Genomic DNA, 15,099 nt, shown 5'->3' on the forward strand with positions numbered 1-15,099 from the left:
CCCTGAGCCCACCAGGAATTATTCCGGAACACAGAGTCAGGATAACCCCTAAGAATTACCGCCTGTGGTCCAAAGACAAAAATCGATTATTTAATCAATTTTTTAATATCTCAAGGAAAAATCTGTAGAACAGAAAATACTTTTAATCCATGGTTTAAATGGATGCCTTAAGAGATGTGAGCAAAATAAAATAATCTAATGTGAAAGGAAAAACATTAAAGTAGAGACATTAATGAAGAAGGAGAGCAATTGATGAAAGCGAAAAATTCGATAAAAACAACTTCTGGTCTAGCAAATAGGGCAGACTCACCTCCCTTCTCTGATAGAAACGCAAGTATGAGGAGCCGAAGGGCAGCCCAGGGGGAGGCTGCCAGGCTGGGCTGGACCTCATAGCCACTCCCGGCCTGGAACGTCCTCTGCAAGGATCAGACTGAGAACTGCATCAAACGTCGGCCGTCGACCGGGATGAAACAATGATCAATGCCCAGTGCAGGGGGAAGCTGGTCTCTGCAGCCCATGGGCTCGGGACTTCCCTGGTGGGCGAGGGCGCCAGGCCTGGATACCGTGCTGATCCTGGTGGTCGAGAGTCTGGCCCAGATACCGCACTGAACTGAGTGGGCGAGGGCGTCCAGCCCGGACACTGAGCTGACCCCGTGGGCGAGGATGCGCAGCCCAGACACTGCACTGACACCCGCGGGCAAGAGAGTCCGGCTGGACACCACGCTGACCCTGGTGGGTGAGAGAGTCCGGCAGGACACCACTCTGAGCCTGATTAGCGAGGGAATCCAGCCTGGACACTGCGCTGACCGTGGTGAGCAAGAGAGTCTGGCCTGGATACTGCATGACCTCGGAGGTCGAGAGAGTCAGCTGGACACTGCGCTGACCTGAGCAGCAGGAGGACTGTAGCCCAGGATGCAGCTGGGGCCGCTTTCTGTTGGTTGATTCAAAAATGTAGATTTCCCGAGAGGAACGTGACTTTTTTCCCCGAGAGACGGGTGCTAGACCCCATAAGTCGGAAAGCCTCCGAATCAGGAAGGACCTTCACAGTGAGAACATCCAGCCCTAAGGGGAGCAGCCGAACTCGGGAGGGGGGTCTCCCAAGTTTCAATCATAATGCTCATGTGATATTTCAAAAGATACATATTTGAACAGGAGGACAATCTCAGTTATAAAGAAAAGACCCTTAAAGACTGCAATAAAACACTGCGGGTACACAGGAGCAGGGCACTAAGGAGAGGTCGCTGCACTGCTATTCAGACACCACCAGTGGCCAGAACTCAGCTTCCTTGAGGCACCGGCCTCCAACCCAGTGTTGGCTGGGCCAGCATTTCTGACCAAGCGGCTAAAAGGTCAGGAAGCCCACAGCCCCAGGATCTGATGAACCACTAGGAATGAGCCAAGCGTTGTACTTGTGATTACAGTTGCATTAAAGGAGAAGAGAACGGTATCGAGCAGGAACACTGAAAACAGAACTTAGAGAAGACTCTAAGAGGAAGCCACAGATCCTCTGTCCAGGTCTGTGAGATGCAAACAGATGTTCCTGAAGTGTCCCTGCAGGAGGGAAGGGTCCCACAGCATTTCCTCGGCACAGTGTCTGCTGTTTCGTGGAATACTAAACACCCCTGTGCATAAGCGCACGAGGACGGCCCTGGGAGCCTTCGACAAAGGCATAATCAATTGATCCCTAACTGTGATGTTGAGTTCTATCTCCGTCCTCATTTCCTCAGAGGAGTCTGGGCCCTGAGTGTGTGGCTGTTGTGGATTCTCTGGCATGCCATGGGCCACAAATAGAGGACACTCCTGTGACACAGAAAATCCCAAGGATTTGGAAACTCCTTCCCAGGAACAAACACCAGACAGATTGAATACTTTTTCTGATTTTCTAAGTTGTGTCACATACACAGAGGAATTCCTTGAGACAAGGAAAAAGATAAAGAGAGAGAGAGAGAGAGAGAGAGAGAGAGAGAGAGAGAGAGAGAGAGAGAGAGAGAATATATATGTGCCTGAAAGTAGCATTTAGAAAAGATGATGGGGGGGGAGAATGTGCCATTTTCTATTTGTGAGTAGAATTTAAATGCATGATCACGATCATCCTGTTGTTTGTTGATTGCCTCGAGCAGACACCAGTAACATATCCTTTGTCCTAGCCCTGAAATTCTAAAAAGTGCCACATTCAAGGCTCTTTCAGGTTTAGGAGAATGAGACCCATCATTGTTACTGGTATTTGGCATATTGGGTAAACCAGAGGGAATTTGCCAGACTCTGCTGTGTGGGCTGGAGCGATAGCACAGCGGGTAGGGCGTTCGCCTTACAAGCGGCCAACATGGCCGACCCGAGTTCGATTCCTCCACCCCTCTCAGAGAGCCTGGCAAGCTACCGAGAGTATTCGATATGCCAGACACAGTAACAACAAAGTCTCCAATGGAGACGTTACTGGGCCCGCTCGAACAAATCGACGATCAACGGGAGGGCCTTTACCTTTACCTTTACCTGCTGTGTGGGCAGGTTACATTCAGTAGCCTGCCAGGTTGTCCAAAGCAAGAATGAGATAATAAGATGTCAAGCAGCCGCCAATGCAGCCGCGAGCTTCCAGGAGCTGGGTTTTATGGTCTCTGGGTCTTGGCCATTGATGGGATTTCACAGCACCAGGAGGGCAGTTGGTGGGTGTGACCCCCGCCTACTGGAAGATGGAGGATCTGGGTGGAGGATGCTCAGCCCTGATCTGAGCAGGCTTGGAGATCTCAGCCCCGGGACCCGCATGCCTTTGTTCCTCTGCCAGCACCTTTATGCGTGTGGAGAGTGGTCTCAGCATGGTTGTGGCTGGTTCCAGAGGTCTTCGGCTGCCGGGGCTCCGAAGTAGTTTTTAATTACAAACTCAATATTAAAAATAAATAAATATACCAAAGTCAAGCTAGAAGCCATAGCAGAAATTCATTCTGTGAGAAACAAAAGTTGTATTAATATTTATTAAGAACTCAGAGGAATTTTTGAAACTTTGGTCAAGATGAAAAGGCCACATTGTGAAGCTTTGTCACTAGTAGGGGCGTCAGGATTTTATGAATTTTTTTTTTGCTTTTTGGCTCGGAGAGCCTGGCAAGCTACCGAGAGTATTCCATATGCCAGACACAGTAACAACAAAGTCTCCAATGGAGACGTTACTGGGCCCGCTCGAGCAAATCGACGATCAACGGGAGGGCCTTTACCTTACCTTACGAGCTTTTTGGGTCACACCCAGCAATGCACAGGGGTTACTCCTGGCTCTTCACCCAGGAATCACTCCTGGTGGTGCTCAGGGGACCATATGGGATGCTGGGAATCGAACCTGGGTCGGCCATGTGCAAGGCAAACGCCCTAGCCACTGTGCCATTGCTCCAGCCCCAAGGATTTTATGAATTCTTTATTCAGAAAAAAAAATGTTTTTATCTCAATAATATTCTGGGCACTGATCTTTAAATACTTTCAATGGTAAGGGTTCGTGCATGCCACGCTCCAGCCCCACCGCTCCCCCAGAACACCCAGAACAGCTGTTCCCTCCAGGTTATCCCAGTGCCCACCCCACCCTGTCACCTCCAGGCAGGCTCTCGTCCGCAGAACGCTCTCCGGCTGTTGCCTCTGGCCATGTGTTATTTACTTACTATGTTTCCTCATGTTCTGCTTGAGGGAGATCTTCTGTCCCTCTCCCTCTGACTGATTAATAGTTTTCTCACTGTGATACTCTCCAGATCCATCCATGGTAGCAACAAACTGGGTGATTTCACGATTCCCTATAGCTGAGTAATACTCCTTTGGGTATATATACCATATTTTCTCCATCCAGCCATTTATTCTTGAACATTTGTGTTGTTTCCAGCCTTTGGCTAGTGTGAAAAGTATTGCAAGGAACAGAGGAGTGAAGGTGACTTTCCTAATGAGAGGTTTTGGGCCTCTGAGGAATAAGCCCAGAAGTGGAATTTCTAGGTTTATGAAAACTCAGTCCTTAGTTTTCTGAGAAGTGTGCATATTGGTTTCCAGGAAGTCTGGGGCAGACTCATCACACCCTCAGTACCCAAGGGTCCTTTCCCCCACACCCACATTCACTTGGCCTATTTGGGGGCTGTGCCCAGTCTCAATGTGTGAGGGTCATCTCATTGTTGCTTTGATTTACGTTTCCCTCATATAAAGGCTGCAGAGAATTTTTTCATATTCCTGTTGGTCATCTGTATATTTTCTTAGAGGAAATTTCTATTCATCTCTTCTCTCCATATTACCTCAATAAACTAAAATAAGAATTTTGAAAAACTTAACAGTTCCTATAAGTGATCTCATCTGAAGAACAGAGAGAAACAAAAGAAGCACATGAATCTAATGCCTGGGACATATGCCACAACATCAGTACAGAACAGCAGCAGCAAGGAACAGAACAGTATCTGAGAAGAATTCTGAAAGATAAATGACATTTCCCAAAAAAATACTGGTTAACAAAAATTTACAGGAGTGATCCTGAATATAGTGCCAGGAGTAAGCTCGGAGCACTGCCAGGAGTATCCAAAAACAAACAAACAAACAAATCTAATTGTCCTTATAAGCAGTCATTGATTTTGGACCTACCCTAATCCAGCAGAACCGTATCTAAACTAATTATGTCTGAAAAGAAGATATTTCCAAATAAGTTCAAATTCATAGGTGCCATAACACAGAGTCTTAAATATGTCTCCTGGAGGGGTCAATTATTCATCCTTCGAAGAACAACCTCATTTCCACCAAAGTTTACATATGCCAACCTGCAGAATACAATCTCCCAATTCCAACACCCACATAAACACCACTCTATTATAGCATTCACTGATTCTAAGTGCAGTCTTTTCTAAGCATCTTCATCTCAAAAATCCCAAATAAATCTTGGAAGAGAGCAACATGTTGCAGACATGCCTCCTCACTGCACACAAGGCTGACTTCATCCGGGGAACCTCACAGGGAGGCTTCTGTCTGACCCAAGAAAGCCCCAGCAACCTCAAACCCCAGAACCCAATCACAGCTACACTCATGGCCAATCTTCACAGGCTCAGGACAAGCTCTCACGTATGAGAATGAATCTGCTGAAAAATACAGGTATGCGGATTTTGTGACTGAAACCTCCAGGGTGTCACAGAGTCAGGAATGGGCACTGTCCCCAAAGGCTCTCATGGAGTCAGGAATGGGCCCTCCCCCCATCTCCCTGTGCTTCCAGGTACCTGACAGTCATGCCCATGAACTGCCTCTTGGTGCCATATAAGCTCATTAATGGCCATGATCTAGAGACTCACCAAAAAATCTCAGAAGAGAGCAACATGCTGCAGAGATGCCTCCGAACCCCAAATCCCCCATCCAGTTAAAAATTTAACTCCAATTCTAACACCCTATTTAAAATTTTAGAATTCCTGGAGTGCATGGCTGCTTTTGTGGCCATGCAACATCTCATAGATTTTTGTGGCCATGCAACATCTCATAGTTTTTTGCTTTTAAAAAAAATTTATTGAATCACCGTGAGATAATTGCAAGCTTTCATGTTTGGGTTACAATCACACAATGATCAAACACCCATCCCTCCACCAGTGCACATTCCCCACCACCAATATCCTCACTATACCCCTCATTTCCACCCTCCCCCTGCCTCCATGGCAGACAATATTCCCCATACTCTCTCTCTACTTTTGGGCATTATGGTTTGCAATACAGACACTGAGAGGTTATCATGTTTGGTCCGTTATCTACTTTCAGTACACATCTCCCATCCCGACCAGTTCCTCCAGTCATCATTTTCTTAATGATCCCTTCTCTATTCCAGATGCTTTCTCCCCTTTGCTCATGGGGCAGGCTTCCAGCCATTGGGGCAATCTTCCTGTCCCGTGTATCTACTATCCTTAGGTGTCAGCCTCATGTTATGTTGTTTTATACTCCACAAATGATTGCGTCCTTTTATGTCTGTCCCTCTCTTTCTGACTTATTTCACTTAGCATGATACTCTCCATGTCTATCCATTTATAAGCAAATTTCATGACTTCATCTCTAACAGCTTCATGTATTCCATTGTGTAGACGTATCAAAGTTTTGTTTATGCCACTAATATATTAAGAGTAGCACACCACATTGGATCGGGTGTAAAGTAAAAGGCAACTGATCTTGAGATATATACATATATATGTATATATGTATACACACACACACACACACACACATATATATATATATAAGCACACAAGGCTCAACCTGTAACAATATGTTAGTAATCTCTTATACAGGGGCTTAATGGCCCCAAGATGAGATACAACAATTTTCACACATTTTCACACATTTTCCTCTAAGGAAAACTTTTTGAATCATATTTAGTGGGTTAGTCATGACAAGCAAAGCAAAATAAATTATTTAGTATCTGCCTTTGGGACATGCTTGGGTGATGGTGGGAAAATTCAAAACAATGGTGGTGTAATGGTGGAGGGATTGGTGTTGAAATACTGATTGTAATAAATTATTGTGATGAACTTTATAAAAATAAATTTTTTTAAATCCAAAATTCCATCTCATGGTCTAAATAGTATAGTTGGGTGATGTGATCCACCAACACTGTGAAATTTCTCCCTTGTATGAGTCCTTTACACTAGAAAAGATGGTATCTGAGTCCATAATACAATGGTGAAACAGGCAGGGTAGCTTCAAAATGGAATCCTGAACCAAAGCCATGAGTCCTAAGCAAGGACTGAAACCCAACAGGGAGACTTCCATTAGTTTTTGGTTTTGTTTTTTAAATAAAGCCTATTTTTCCTTGCCCTTCCCTTGCTGTCATCACTGTTCCAGCTTCAGGCTTATACTCTGCCCAGTCTCCCTAAGCTGTGATGCTCCTGAATGCCTGCTTGTGGAACCAGGGGTCGCACTTGTTGCATCTGACAGCTGGGGTGCTGCTGGGGACCTTTTACTCAGGCCACCTGGTGTTCCCCCTGGAGCAACGTCCTTACACCTGCCCTGGGCATCCTGCCTGAGGCTTCACAATAATTTTCTATTGCTTAACTGGCTCTAGCACTACAGCTGTAATAACTGTTATTGCCGATAGAAAGATTAATATAGGTGATATGTAAATAGATCCATGAAAAATGAATAGCTGACCCAGAATCATCTACACATGTATAGAAACTGATTTCAGCAAAGGCACAAAAGAAAATTTTTTTAATTGAATCACCGTAAGATGCAGTTACAAAACTTTGAGTTTCAGTCATACAATGATTGAATACCCATCCATCCACCAGTGCACATTCTCCACCACCAATGTCCCCGGAATCCCCCCCTTTCCAACCCTTTGCCTGCTCTACATTGCAGACAATGTCCCCCATACTCTCTCTCTCTCTCTCTCTACTTTTGGGCATTATGGTTTGCAATACAGATACTGAGAGCCTCTTTTTTTGTTTGTTTGTTTGATAGTTTATCTACTTTCAGCACACATCTCCCATCCCGAATGATTCCTCCAACCATCATTGACTTAGTGATTTCTTCTCTATTCCAACTGCCTTCTCCCCCAGCTCATGAGGCAGGGTTCCAATTATGGAGCAATATTCCTGGCCCTTGTGTCTACTGTCCTTGGGTGTCAGTCTCTTATTATGTAATTTTATATTCCACTAATGAGGCACAAAGGAAATTTAATGAAGAGTCTTTAACAAAAATAGAGTGAAAACAGGATATTCACACAATTTCCATCATATCATACTTGAAATATTACTTATAATGGGCCACGATTTTTGGAAAGAAATATGGGATAAAATCTTATTACCTTCACTTAGTCAAATATTTCCTAAATGCAAAAAATACTAAAGCATTTAAATTGTACTTCATCAAAATTAAGATCATCGTCCTTCAAAAGGCCAGGTTAAAAAAAAAAAAGACCAGTGAGGGGAAAATATCTGCAAATCGTGTATCTGAGAAAGAACAACTTTATCCCTTTTATAAAAAAATTTTAGATTTTCTCTCCAGACTCTGTACTGAGCCAATTTCACTGGGGCAGCTCAGATGGAGTGGGTGTGCCCTCTCCGACCGCTCCAGATGAAACCCAGGCGGTCACGAGCTTCTGGAAGCAAAACCCAGGCATGTGGGTTCCAGGACTAAGACCCCAGGCCTCATGGTGGCATCGGAGATGGGCTTTTCCTCCTCGTCTCCCCTCCTTCTTTGGGTCTTGGCTGTCATGCCCATGAACTGCCTCCAGGCACCATCTCAACTTATCACCAGCCTTGATCCAGAAACTCCCAAATGAATCTCAAAATGGATTAGCTTTTTACAGAGATGTCTCTGGACCTCAACCATGTACAATTTTGGGATTCCAGAAGTGTGCAGCCACTTTTGCAGCAGCCCAACCTCTCATGATATTCATAATGGTAAAGGTAAAGGTAAAGGCCCTCCCGTTGATCGTCGATTTGCTCGAGCGGGCCCAGTAACGTCTCCATTGGAGACTTTGTTGTTACTGTGCCTGGCATATCGAATACTCTCGGTAGCTTGCCGGGCTCTCCGAGAGGGGCGGAGGAATCGAACTTGGGTCGGCCATGTTGGCCGCTTGTAAGGCGAACGCCCTACCCACTGTGCTATCGCTCCAGCCCATAATGAGCAATAGAAAATAAATTATAAGGGGATATGCTGACGGCAGCAGGTCAATCTGTACCTGTGAGGTGAGAGCATAAGCAGCCTGATGGTGCCTTCAGACTTCTAGATACCCCAAAATTGCTGCTGAGCCTTTGGCCAGACTCCGACAACTTGGACCAAGTTTATCAAGAAATTAAACAGCCAAAAGTTAGGTATGTGGAGACACACCCACCCACAAACCACCTCCAGGTCAGCTGTATAAGCTCATTTATTGGCCTTATTTCAGAGATGCATAAATCTCGAAAGAGATCAAAAGACGCAGGTAGGGCCTATAGCGCAGAGGTAGGAGGGAACCCGTGACTGAAAGCTCCAGGCTTGCTTGGATTGGGACTTGGCCTTCTCCCCCCCAGGTCTCCAGTTTTCCAGTAGCTTGGCAGTCATACCTACACACTGCCCTCCAGCGCCATGTAATCAACAGCCAAGACCCAGGGACTATAAACTAAAACTCCCAAAAGAGAGCACTGCAAAATGTCCTGACCCTGTGCCAGGCTGTCTTCACCGGGGTGCACCCCAGAGCAGGGTGGATGAGAGCCCTCCCCACCCCAAGGGACCCAGCTCCAGCAGCCAAAAACCTCCACAACCCAACCACCACCATGCTCAAGGCCACTCCCCACGCACTCAGGCCGAACCTCATATATCATTCATCATTCATTCATCATCCTGTTATTCGTCAATTGCCTCGAGCAGGCCCCAGTAACATCTCTTTCATCCTAGCCCTGAGATTATATTCAAGGCTCTTTAGGAGAATGAGACCCATCATTGTTACCTGTATTTGGCATATTTGGTACGCCACGGGGAGTTTGCCAGACTCTGCCCTGTGGGCAGGCTACATTCGATAGCCTGCAAGTTTGTCCAAAGTAGGAATGAGATAATAAGATGTCATAAAAAGATGTCCTGATAAGATGTCGCGCGGCCGATTTGCGGCCGCGCGGTTCCGGGAGCTGGATTTTATAGTCTCTGAGTCTTGGCCGCTGATGGGATTACACGGCGCCAGAGGGACAGGTGGTGGGTGTGACCCCCGCCTACTGGAATTTGGAGGATCTGGGTGGAGGATGCTCGACTCCAATCCGAGTAGGCTTGGAGATCTCGGCCCTGGAACCCGCGTGGCTTTGTCCCTCTGCCAGTACCTTCATGTGTGCGGAGAGTGGTCTCAGCATGGTGGTGGCTGGTCCTGGAGGTCTTCGGCTGCCGGAGCCCTGGTCGGGGCGGGGAGGAAAGCTCAACCCACTCCCCTCCAAGGGACCCCGGCAAGGAACAGCCAGGCGCAGGGGCAGGAGACTGCACTGGTCTCGTCCGGGAGCTGGATTTTATAGTCTCTGAGTCTTGGCCGCTGATGGGATTACACGGCGCCAGGGGGCCAGGTGGTGGGTGTGACCCCCGCCCTCCTACTGGAATTTGGAGGATCTGGGTGGAGGATGCTCGACTCCAAACCTCATATATGAGTAAACATATATGAGTAAACATATTCCTGGACACCTCATAAAATACTCCCTACCAATTCTCCATTATTACCACACCACATTTGATGGGGTTCAGATAGTAGGCAACAAATCATAGAGGGAAATATATGTATATATATGCATATATACATATTTTCAGATATCTATACCAAAGCTCGCATCACCCAAACTTTAACAACATGTTATGATATCCTATAGAATATCTTAGAATATAGAATATATTCTGAGATATTCTATATATTCAGAATATCTTATAGAATATCTTTGGCTCCTGCCAAAATAGAACAATCTTCACACTGATTCCTTTATGAACACTTTTTTGTAAGCATGTTCAGCAGTTCTCCATAACAGACAATCACTGTATTACTGTATCACTGTCATCTCGTTGTTCATTGATTTGCTTGAGTAAGCGCCAGTAATGTCTCTATTCATCCTAGCCCTGAGATTTCAGCAGCCTCTCTTTACTCGTCCTTCCCAATGGTGCTGCATTAGAGGCTCTCTCAGGGTCAGGGGACTGAGAGCCATTATTGTTACTGTTTTTGGCATATTGAATATGCCACGGGGAGCTTGCTAGACTCTGCCATGTGGGCAGGATACTCTCGGTAGCTTGCCCTCTCTCCAAGAGGGAGAACTAGACTATAAGAGGTCGCGCGGCTGCATTGCCCGCTTCTGGGAGCTTTGTTTTATAGCAGACAATACGAAATAAATTATTTCGGTTGTGTTTTGGGACAGGGATTGGGGTTGAGCATGGAAACATCCCAAATTTGGTGATGGGAAGGTGTAATGGTGGTGGGATTGGTGTTTGAATATTGAATGTAATCAAACATTGCGAACTAACTTATAAAATTTAAAAATTAAAAAAAGTACTGTGGAGTTCATGCCCAATTCAATCAGCTTAATCAATGACTGAATAAATAGCAGTGCTCCTACATTATAAATAAAATAGAAAAAAAAAAGAAAAAATTATCTAGCACCTGCCCCTGGGCTGGAGCGATAGCACAGCGGTAGGGTGTTTGCCTTGCACGCAGCCAACATGGCCGACCTGAGTTCGATTCCTCCGCCCCTCTCGGAGAGCCCGGCAAGCTGCCAAGAGTATCTCACCCACATGGCAGAGCCTGGCAAGCCACCTGTGATGTATTCAATATGCCAAACACAGTAACAAAAAAATCTCCAATGGAGACGTTACTGGGCCCACTCGAGCACCTGCCCCTAGCAGGCAAGTTTTAATGGTGGTGAAAAAATTCAAGCAAACCATAATGCCCAAAAGTAAAGAGAGTGTATGGGGGAAATTGTCTGCCACAGAGACAGGAGGAAGGCTCAGATGGGACAGAGAGATACTGGGGACATTGGTGGCGGAAAGTGTGCACTGGTGGAGGGATGGGTGTCCAATCATTGCATGACTGAAACTCAAACATGAAAGCTTTGTAACTGTATCTCACGGTGATTCAACAACAAGAAAAAAAATTTAGATTTTACGTTAAATTTTGTTTGGGGGTCACACTTGGCAGTGCTCAAGGCTTATTTCTGGCTCTGTGCTCAGGTATTGCTCCTGACAGGGCTCGGGGACCACATGGGGAGTCAGTCACATGTAAGGCAAGCACCATACCCACTATATTATCTCTCCAGCACCCTAACATTTAAAAAATTTTAAAATTGCACAGAAACCTCATGAGAGAGTGACAACTATAGAATGACATAAATGACAAATCAGCATAAGACTAACATTCAATATCTTTGGCCAATTAAAGGCAATGCCAATTAAAGGCAAAATTATATACCACTAACTAAAAAAATATTGTACCAACACCTAATAGGTAAAGGTAAAGGCCATCCCGTTGATCGTCGATTTGCTCGAGCGGGCCCAGTAACGTCTCCATTGGAGACTTTGTTGTTACTGTGTCTGGCATATCGAATACTCTCGGCAGCTTGCCGGGCTCTCCGAGAGGGGCGGAGGAATCGAACTCGGGTCGGCCATGTTGGCCGCTTGTAAGGCGAACGCCCTACCGCTGTGCTATCGCTCCAGCCCACCTAATAGAATGACTCAAATTAAATGGTTGCCTGTACCAGGTATTAGCAGAATATCAGAGTTGAAACTATTACACATTTGCAGTAAGGTAAATGATATGACCACTATGGGAAAGTGTCTTCCTTAAATTAAACATCTAAAATGTGTTGTCAATAGATAATCAAGCCTGTGTCACCAATACACAATTCAAGCATACAGATCTGGATAGCCTGTACATGTGTATTTTCATGCATAAGTATATACATAGACATACACATGTATATTTATATAGCAGAATGTCTGGGTTATAAACTCCAGACAATTCACTGTAAGATACTCATCCCCGAGAACCAAAAGCATATGCCCTTATAAAGATTTGACTACAAATGTGAGTATTCACAGAAACCTTTTATTTACTAGCCAAAGAAATAATTCAAGTATATATCAACAAATAAACAGAAAAGCAAACTGTACTTAGATTAATACAATGGGATTCGACTCAACAAAAAGAAGAGAACCATCTGTAAATACCTCAGCAGGGTTGAATCTCAAGACAATTATGCTGAGTAAAAAAGCCAGCTGGAAAAGAATACCTGATTTGTGGTTTCATTTACAGGAAACTCTAGAAAATGCAAACTAATCTTAGAGTGACAGAAAAGAGATGAATGGCTGCCCTGGGCAGGTGGGGAGATAGCGGGGTGGGGGCGGGAATGGAGGGAGTGTTCAAGATTACAAGTGGATAAGAGATTGGGGGGGAAATAGCCATGGAAGTGACTGTGATGATGAGGTCATAGGTATATACATATACAAAAATGAATTGTATATTCAGATTTGCATTCCCTTGGATGTCAGTTATAGCACAAGAAAGAATTCATGCAGAGATGAGGTAAAAGCAGAGAGAAATACACAGAAGGAGGTGCCACGGAATGTCTGCATGATCCCCTAGGAAATTAGCAAGAGGTAAAGGAGAAATTACCTGATTTCCAATTAACAGAGAGACAGCAGAGGAGCTAGTGCCATGGTAAATCTGGGAAATTTGCAAGAAGAGGCAGAGCCAGCCCCTTGGGCAGGGCTGACCACTGCTGCCAAGCACAAATTAGCACAAATTAGCAGGATAAAAAAAATGCCTGCAAGATGAATGAATATTGAACCCCGTTCTTTTTTCAGGCATCGTTATTTACAATATTGATATGGCAGAACTGCATGCAAAATACATTCCCCATTCTTAAAAGTAGCATCAACTGCAAACAGTTTGATATTTCAGCTACCAAGGAAGACAGTGAGAAGAGTGCTGAGGACTGAGTGTTGATTTCAGAAAACGCCCGGGGGTCAGAATTACAGTACAGCAAGTAGGGCACTTGCCTTGTATGAAGCTCAATCTCCAGCACCCGCATGTGGTCCCTGAGCCTGCCAAAAGTGATCCCTTAGGAGTAAGCCAGGAGTAAGCAAAGCACTGCATGTGTGGCCCAAAATCCAAAAACAACAACAACCCCCACAAAAAAAAGGTCCCTAATTCAGACTGGAGCAATAGCACAGTGGGGAAACCACTTGCCTTGCACACAGCAAACCTGGGTTCAATCCCTACCACCTCATAGGGTGCTCAGAATATCAACAAGAATGACCCCTGAGCACGGAGCCAGGAATCAACCCTCAGCGCCACCAGCTGTGGCCCAAAAAAGACAAACATGATCCTCTAATTTAAGATTTGCTCAGGTGGCTGTGAGCATAGCAGTGAACATTTACTTCCCTTGAACCCAGCTGAGAAAAGGTCTAAGACTTAACCCTTCTGTGATTCCTGTGAGACACTGCCCAGGGCTTCACCGAGACAGGGAATGAAGGTTCAGAATTTACTCAACCCACAAGACATCACCTGAAAGGACTGCAAGTAAGTTGCCATCCATGCCAATCCTTTATTTCTAAAGAGTTAAGACCTTCCAGTTCAGAGCCTTCTGCCCCTCCCAGACATCCCATCTTGGGGGCATGGCAGGGAAATCTGCAGCCACGTGCAGCTAAGACCCTAGAGAAGCAAGTATGTAGATTGGAAATCGTTCACCTCACAATGACGTGAGGTTGGGACAGTTCCCTCTGAGATGTATCAGGCAACCTAGGCAGGAATAGAATAGGAATCTCTCGCCCTGATTCCGAGGGGCTCTTGCTTCACAGCTCTTTGAACTACTCAGTCTCTGCTCTTCATGTACCTATTGAACGTTGGTGCCACTCACTGGCCTTCGTGTCTCTGTCAGTGCAAATGGTGGCACATGAGTTGGGAGTCAGGGCAGAGGACAAATACGGTACTGAGTAGACATTAACCTGCAAGACCACTGATGGCTTCCCAGGTGACCAGTCCATGTGTGTTTGTCTCCTGTGTGGGGGGGTTTTTTTTTTGGTCTCATTCCCTGTGCATCAACCTCACCTGGGCAGAAGTAGAAGATGCCAATCTGATTGGCTGTAGACTAGCAAGGAAGTCTATGTCACATGAAGGTGGACATCTACAGTGAGTGCAAAGAAACGTGCAGTTTACGTTCTCTGGTCAAAATAAACAGGCTGGTCCTTGCAATCACTCATTTTAATCAAGCCACCGAGCTGTGTTTGCGGGATGGATGACGTTTGCCTTCTAGTCTGTTACACTGATGGTTGTGCACTGTAACACTGTCCTCCTGTTGTCCTGTTGTTCATCGATTTGTTCGAGCGGGCCCAGTAACGTCTCCATTGTGAGACTTGTTGTTACTGTGTTTGGCATATTGAATACGTCACGAGTAGCTTGCCAGGCTTTGCCATGCGGGCGAGATACTCTCAGTAGCTTGCCAGGCTCTCCGAGAGGGGAGGAGGAATCGAACTCGGTTTGGCCCCGTGGGCTACGTGCAAGGCAAACGCCCTACCCACTGTGCTATCGCTCCAGCTCGGTTATGTACAATTGTATAATTATTAAGGAACTATTCTCCAAGAAATTTAAGCAGGAGAAAAAAGTTTTCCTCACTAACCACCATTCTAGTTTACTTT

This window comes from Sorex fumeus, unplaced genomic scaffold (assembly GCF_029834395.1).
Source record: "Sorex fumeus unplaced genomic scaffold, SorFum_2.1 ptg000205l, whole genome shotgun sequence".
Classification (NCBI taxonomy): Eukaryota; Metazoa; Chordata; class Mammalia; order Eulipotyphla; family Soricidae; genus Sorex; species Sorex fumeus.